Genomic DNA, 7,500 nt, shown 5'->3' with positions numbered 1-7,500 from the left:
TTTCAGAAGTCACTAAAAAAAAAGAAAAAAAAAAAAAAGAAAAAGAAAAAAGAAAGAAGAAGAAGAAGAAGAAGAAGAAGAAGAGGAAAGAAAAAAGAAGATAAACAAACAAAAAGAAGTAGACGTGAAAAATTAGTCCGAACGCAAATTTTAATACTCGGCGCGAGTGTGGTTATATACGGATACGTTACGAAGCGGCGCAATATATAAATGCATCCACACACATACACATACACACACACACTCACACACACACACATACACACATACACAACACTTCACATAATATTTCCTAACTTTGCTGAGTTAAAACGAATGCAAGAAAAAGGAAAAAAAGAAAAAAAAAAAATAGAAAAGGAAAAAAAAACAGGGAACAAAAATAAGAACAAAAAAGAAAAGGAATAATAATAATAATAATAATAATAATAATAAAAAAAAAAAAAAAGAGAGAGAGAAAAAAAAAAACAATTAACCGTGAAACTTTTCGAAAGAAAATTAGGATCGTGCACGTGAACATTTAAATTTGTATCATAAGGGTAAAAACGAATAAGAGGCATAAAGGTAAAGAGAGAGAGAGAGTGAGAAAGAGAGAGAGAAAGAATGAGATAGAGAGAGAGAAAGAGAGATAGAAAGAAAGATAGAAAGAGAAAGAAAGAGAGAGAGAGAGAGAGAGAGAAAGAGGGAGAAGGCACTTTCAAAGTACATAACGCCTCTACGCCGGGCGAATGGCTACTTCGGCTCGTTGAAGGAGGCACGCAATGGCCACCGTTCCTCCTCACCTCCCTTCGGTTATCCATGAGCGCCTCTCCACCTCGCTTATGCCGACCGGGACGCGGCGGCCATTATAAAAATAACTGCTGATTGGACGCCCTACCAAGAAAAGTCGTAATCGCATCCTGAAATGCCTCCTTACCCCTCCCTCACCTCACCTCACCTCACCTCACCTCACCTCACCTCACCTCACCTCACCTCACCACCTCACCTCACCTCACTTCACCTCACCTCACCTCACCTCACCTCACCTCACCTCACCTCACCTCACTCACCTCACCTCACCTCACTCACCTCACCTCACCTTACCTTACCTCACTTTACCTCACCTCATCTCACCTTCGAACACTAATACAACTAACATCATCACCAATACAAGGACAACTATTGCCACTACTTCGGTTCCTCTCTCTCTCTCTCTCTCTGTCTCTCTCTCTTTCTCTCTCTATCTCGTTCTTATTCTCATTCTCTTTACTTTATTCCATTCGTTCTTCTCTCTCTACCAAACAGTTTTCTATTCTATCTCTCTCTCTCCCTCTCTCTCTCTCCTCCCTCTTTCTCTATCTATCTATCTGTCTCTATATTTTTTTATGTCTTTCTCTTTCTATTGGCACTCATTTACTCGTAGGTCTCCGTGTTGAAAACAATGAGACTTTTTTGCTTCCTTCTCTCTTTATCTCCTTCTCTTTCTTTCACTCTCTCTCTCTCTCTCTCTCTCTCTCTCTCTCTCTCTCTCTCTCTCTCTCTCTCTCTCTCTCTCTTTCTTTCCTTCTCTCTCACTTTATTTTAAATATATGGTCGATAAAAATTGAGAAAAAAAAAGAAAAGAAAAAGAAAAAAAAAAGAAAAAGGAAAGGACGAAGTTGAGGAAAGAAAAGGATAGATGAGAAATTTATGTTTCAATTTATTATCAGTTTAAAATGAAAATATTTTTCGATATGGTGATACTAATGTCGTCTCTATAACGAATAAACGAGGAAGTCGATAATAATATTATACTCGTTTTTCATGTAAGTAAAACGATACGATAAGGAAGCTATGCTTTACGACGTATTACTCGTTTATAACGAACGAACTATTGCAATGAACTATATACTTATATGTATATATATATATACATATAATATATAATATATATGTAAGGAGGGTTCTCTCCTAATCTATCTAAACTCATGAATGTTAGCTTCCTTTCGACGGTACGCGATTACCTACCATAGCTGCTATCATCACTCGTTTCTAAGCACTTCTTTCTTTTTTCTATTTTTTACGTTCCCACGCTATTACACACTCATCATTATTCTTCCTTTTTCTATTTATATATATATATATATATATATATATATATATATATATATACATTTGTTTCTATGTATGTATAGACAGGTTTTTTTTATCGAAAAAATAAAAGAAAAGGAATTAATAATAATAAATGAAAATTGGACGAGACAAGGATAGAGACTTTAGTAATTTCTGATAGACGTCGAAAAACAAAAAAAAAAGGAAAAAAAAGAAAGGAAAAAGAACGAGTGAAATCATAAATAAGACTGAAAACGTGGTGATTGTGTTACGGGGGGAAAAAAAAAGAACAGAAAAAAAAAAAAATGAAAAAAAATCGCGAGAAATAGAACGAACGAACGAACGAATAAATAAATAAATAAGTAAATAAATGAATAAGTGAATAAATAAATAAATGAAAGGCAAGATGGGAACTGTGTTGTCTGTCTTTCTCGAGGAAAGAAAAAAAGGAAAATGATTAAAGGAAAAAAGAAGGAAGGGAAAAAAACGAAAATCGAGAAATAAAAACGAATTAAAACAAAAAAAAAAAAAAAAACAAAAAAAGAAGAAAGAAAGGAATGAGAAAAATAAATAAACAAATAAATAAATAAATAAATAGAAGGAGATCAAGGAACAAAGAATGAAAGAAAGAAAGAAAGAAAGGAAGAAAGAAAGGAAGAAAGAACTAATAAATAAAGGACGAAAGACAAGACAGAAACTGCAGTAACTGTCCGTATACTTACTTAGGTATACTACTAAGGATAATGTAAACGTACCTTCGCGAAGTAATATTCCTTTTTTTATTTTTCTTTTCTTCCTCTTTTTTTTCTTTTTTTTTTTTTTTTTTTTTTATAAAAAAGAAAAACCAGAAAAAAGGGCCAAAGCTCTCCCCACGTCTTTCGCCAATGAATAGAAAGAGAGAAACAAAAAGAGAGAGAGAGAGAGAGAGAGACTAAGAGAGAGAGACTAAGAGAGAGACCAAGAGAGAGAGAGACAGAGAAAGAGAGAGAGACAGACAGAAAAGGGTACGCCATTTTGCCAGAGCATACTTTTATCGCTGCGCCCTACATAGAAGCATTAAAGGCCGCTTCGACGGGGCGCGTATATCAACGATAATTGTAGGGCCAATAATAAAGCCGGAGGGACTACGCTCGATAGCCCGAAATTGCTGGTTCCCCTACCTCGCGGACACGTTTTATTGCCTCTCGCAAGAATATGGCGGCAATTCTCTCTCTCTCTCTCTCTCTCTCTCTCTCTCTCTCTCTCTCTCTCTTTCTGTCTTTCTCTCTTTCTCTTTCTCCACCCTTCATCCTCCTCGATGGCGGATAAACGATCCTGCGATACGCCATCAGTGCACCGACGGTACTCTCTCTCTTTCTCTCTCTCCCTCTCTCTCTCTCTCTCTCTCTCTCTCTCTCTCTTTTTCTCTTTTGAATGTGATCGTAAAAAATTAGAATAGAAAATCATGAAAATATAGTTAGGTATAACTATGATTGATTTTTTCTTTTTTTCTTTTTTTTTTTTTCTTTTTCTTTTTCTTGAAGAATTTTCGATGTAATTCTTAAATTATATTTCTGATCGATACATTTTAATGAAATCAGCTTTTAATAAATGTTTAGGTCTTATCGTACGCCATGTTGGTTTTAAAAAAAATTTTGATATATATGTATGTATGTATATATATATATATATATATGTATATAAGGTATATAATATATACATATATAGGTATATGTGGATAATTAGGTGTAAATTAAATTGAATGTAATTTCAAAGATTTATACACTTAAATCGTGTAAAATTGAAATTAAATTGATCTAATTAACGAGAATCAAATTTTTCGAAGTGTGAGTAGTTGTAATCGTATACGGCCATATTGATTTAAGAAAAAAAAAAAAAAAAAAAAAAAAAAAAAAAAACAAAAAGAATAAAAATTTTAAGAGATTAGATTACTAATCCGTTTAAATATATATTGAGATAACGTTGATTAGATGCAAATTGGTATGCATCGAATGAAATTATCGAATTGTCCTAATTCGATAATTGAATTAATCTAAATGAACGATGAATCGAATTATTCGAACGAATAAATATCGTCGATTAATATGTGCGATTAAAAGGGAGAAATTAGAACTTTGTATTATTTCATATCTAAAATAATACATAGTTCGAATTTCAAATTTAATAATAATCTTAGAAAAATTTTAATTCGAACGGGATAACGATCGGGGAGGTGTAAGAAAATTACAAAAAAAAAAAAAAAAGAGAGAAAGAAAAAAAAGAAAAAAAAAAGAGCAAATCTCAAACATTTAATTTTTAATTCATACGATTCTTACAATGTAGAAAATTGATTCAAATGAAAGAAGAAAATACAAAAGAAAGAAAAAGAAAAAAACAAAAATAGAAAAGAAAGGGAAAATAAAATTGACATAATTAAATAACGAACAAATTCGATCCGTTTAAAATAATATAGATAAAATATAATATTCCATTCGAGTGAATCGTCATAATTTATAAGGGTCATTATAAAAAATCAATTCGAATGAGGAAATCATTCGAAGGACAAAAACGAAGAAAAAGAGGAACGAAAATGAAAAAAGAAAAAAAAAAACAGAAAAAATGAAACGATATCGGATAGATAAGAAATCGAGTAATGGGTAAACCACCACCATCAGAATTACTAGTACTATAGCACTATAGAGAGCACTAACACTATCATCAACCATTACAACCATCACAACCATCACTACCACCACAGTGGCCACTGGTATTACCCATCTCGTTTACTCGTTTATTTACACCATGGCAAACGTTGCTTCTGTTGCTGTTGCTGTTGCTGTTGCTGTTGCTGTTGCTGTTACTGTTACTGTTACTGACACTACTGATGTTGTTGCGCTGGTGTTGTTACTGTTGCTGTTACTATTGCTGTTACTATTGCTGTTGCCATTGCCGTTGCTGTTGCTATTACTACTGTCAGATTACACCGACGCGAAGCGTTAACTCTACTCGCTTGCCCTAACCGTTTACGAGCGAGTTTACGTTTACGCGGTTCGAGTGGTACGGTGCTCACGATAGTCGCGAGCAATGCTCTTGTTAACACCCCGTTAACTCGGCCCTCGGACAACCTCATAAAATTCGATGGCTCGAAAGACTACCATACTTGATTCCTATAGGCGCACGACGAATCTCAATACCGATGAATTTCTACAAATTTAAATGAGAAAACCGACGACGGTTTTTCTTTTTCTTTTTCTTTTTTTTTTTCTTCTTTTTTTTACGAATTCGTTCGATTAATCCACCCCTCAATCCCTCAACCCCTTTACTAAACTTCCTGTCATTCTTCTTTCCTTTCTTTTCTTTTCTTTTCTTTTCTTTTTTTTTTTTGCCTTTTAGAAATACATTCGATAAATCAATTTCTAATCTATCTGTTTCTTTTTTTTTTTCCCCCACTTTTCTTTTCTTTTTTTCTCTTTCACTTTCTTCTTATTCCTTTTACAGATTTCGATCAATAAATTTCTTTTCGTCCCCAATAAAATTTCTTCTAGTTCTATCGTTATCGAAAAAAAAAAAAATTCATGCAAGAAGAAGAAAAAAAAACCAGGATGAGAGACCAGAGATCGAAAAGAAAAAAAAAAAAAAAAAGCAAAAGAAAAGTAAAGAAAAAGGAAAATAAACAATCTTGAAGAACGATTAATATCTATCTGTGGTGTGATAATAAATAATGACTAAATTATGATAATTAAAAAAAAAAAATAATAATAATTATATATATATATATATATATATATATTATATCGTATCATAGATCGCGTACGTTCTACCGAAATAAATTCTCTTTTTTTTTTTTCTCGATAGGAAGAAAGAAAATAAATAAAAAGAAAAATAAATAAATAAATTTAATTAATTAAATAAATAAATAAATAAATAAATAAATAATTCGTACTAATTCGAATTAATCGTTTCAGTTAGTTGGCTTAGGAAATATTTCACCCCTTGTATACATACATACATACATACATACGTATATATATACATATATATCTTTCTCTCTCTTTTTCTTTTCCTTCGTTTTGTCATACCACCTGTGATGTTCGCAAAGAGGCTCGTAAAAGCGTGCCGTTCGCGTGATGCTCGCGAATTCGTTACTACTCTTGTTAACGCCCTCCTCTCGTCCTCCTCCTCTTCCTTTTCCTCCTCTTCCTACCCCTTTGCAGCCCCTGGGCAAACCTCGTAAAATTCAGCGGTTTGCGCGCTGCCTCGTACGTAAACCATCGACGAATTTGCCGTCGTTCATCACGCGACGAATAAGGACGACTTTGGTCCTCCCCTCTTTTTAAAGAAATTCTCTCTCTCTCTCTCTCTCTCTCTTTTTTTTCTCTCTCTCTCTCTCTCTCTTACTCGTTCGTTCGTTCGTTCGTTCGTTCGTTTGTTCGTTCGATCTTTCTCGCTCTCATATTTCGTGTAAATTATACATTCTTCCTAAATTTCCATCTCTTTCTACAGATACTTAAGTAGTACGTTTATACAATCTCGTTTGTCTGTTCGATTGAATGTTTGAGAAAACTTTATATTGGGGTTTTAATATTTATAGATGATAGTTAGCCTTTTTTTCTTTCTTTCTTTCTTTCTTTCTTTCTTTCTTTCTTTTTTTCTTTTTTTTCTCTTTTTTTTTAATTAATTAATTTTGTTGATTTTCTTCCTCTTCTTTTACTTTTTCCTCTTTCTCTTTTTTTTCCTCTTCTTTTTCTTTTCTCTTTTTCTTCTTTTATTTTTCTTTTTTTTTTCCCCCTTCCTTTTTCCTCATTTTCCCATTTTTGTTCGCCGTTTTTCTTTCTTTCTTTCTTTCTTTCTTTTTTCTCTTTTTTTTTTTTCTTTTATTTTTGTTTTCTTTCTTTTTTCTTTTTTTTTCTTTTCTTTTTTTTTGCTTTTTCTTCGTTTTCGTTTACGTTTCTCTTACGAGCGAAACAATTCGAATTAATAATTCGACACGATTTGTTTATTTTTTCCATTTTTTTTTTTTTTTTTTTTTTATTTCTGTTTTTTACTTTTTTCTATTTTCTTTCTTTTCTAAGTTCTTTTTAAAAAATGACGATGGGTATTTTAATGACGTTCGTTCGATCTTTTTCGGCCAAAAGAAAAGATAACAAAAGTAAAGAAAAAAGAAAAAGAAAAAAGAAGAAGTCAATAAAAGTTTAGTTTCTCCTAATTGAAATTAAAAGCATTAATAATGATGGTTATCAATTTTTTATAACTCGTTTTATTTCTTTTTTTTTCTGTTTTTTTTTTTTTCCTCGGAAGAAAAGCCAATAGAAACGTACATAGCTCAAGTTCGTACTTTAGTAACGATAAGTAAGAACGATAGTTTAATATTTTTTTTTGTTCTTTGATTTTTTTCTTTTTTTCAATTTACGAAAGAATCTCTTGTTTTTATTTTTAAGTTCAATAATTAAGCAT

The 7,500-nt window shown here is 32.1% G+C and overlaps 1 protein-coding gene across 2 annotated transcripts in view; it reads left to right on the top strand.

Moving 5' to 3' along the window:
- The window catches only part of LOC124956132 (protein dead ringer-like), a 171,182-nt gene that overhangs the window by 152,905 nt on the left and 10,777 nt on the right, over window positions 1-7,500 (top strand). The window lies entirely within an intron of this gene.

The sequence above is a fragment of the Vespa velutina genome, chromosome 20 (assembly GCF_912470025.1).
Source record: "Vespa velutina chromosome 20, iVesVel2.1, whole genome shotgun sequence".
NCBI lineage: Eukaryota > Metazoa > Arthropoda > Insecta > Hymenoptera > Vespidae > Vespa > Vespa velutina.
This window is presented reverse-complemented; position numbering and strand designations above follow the sequence as displayed.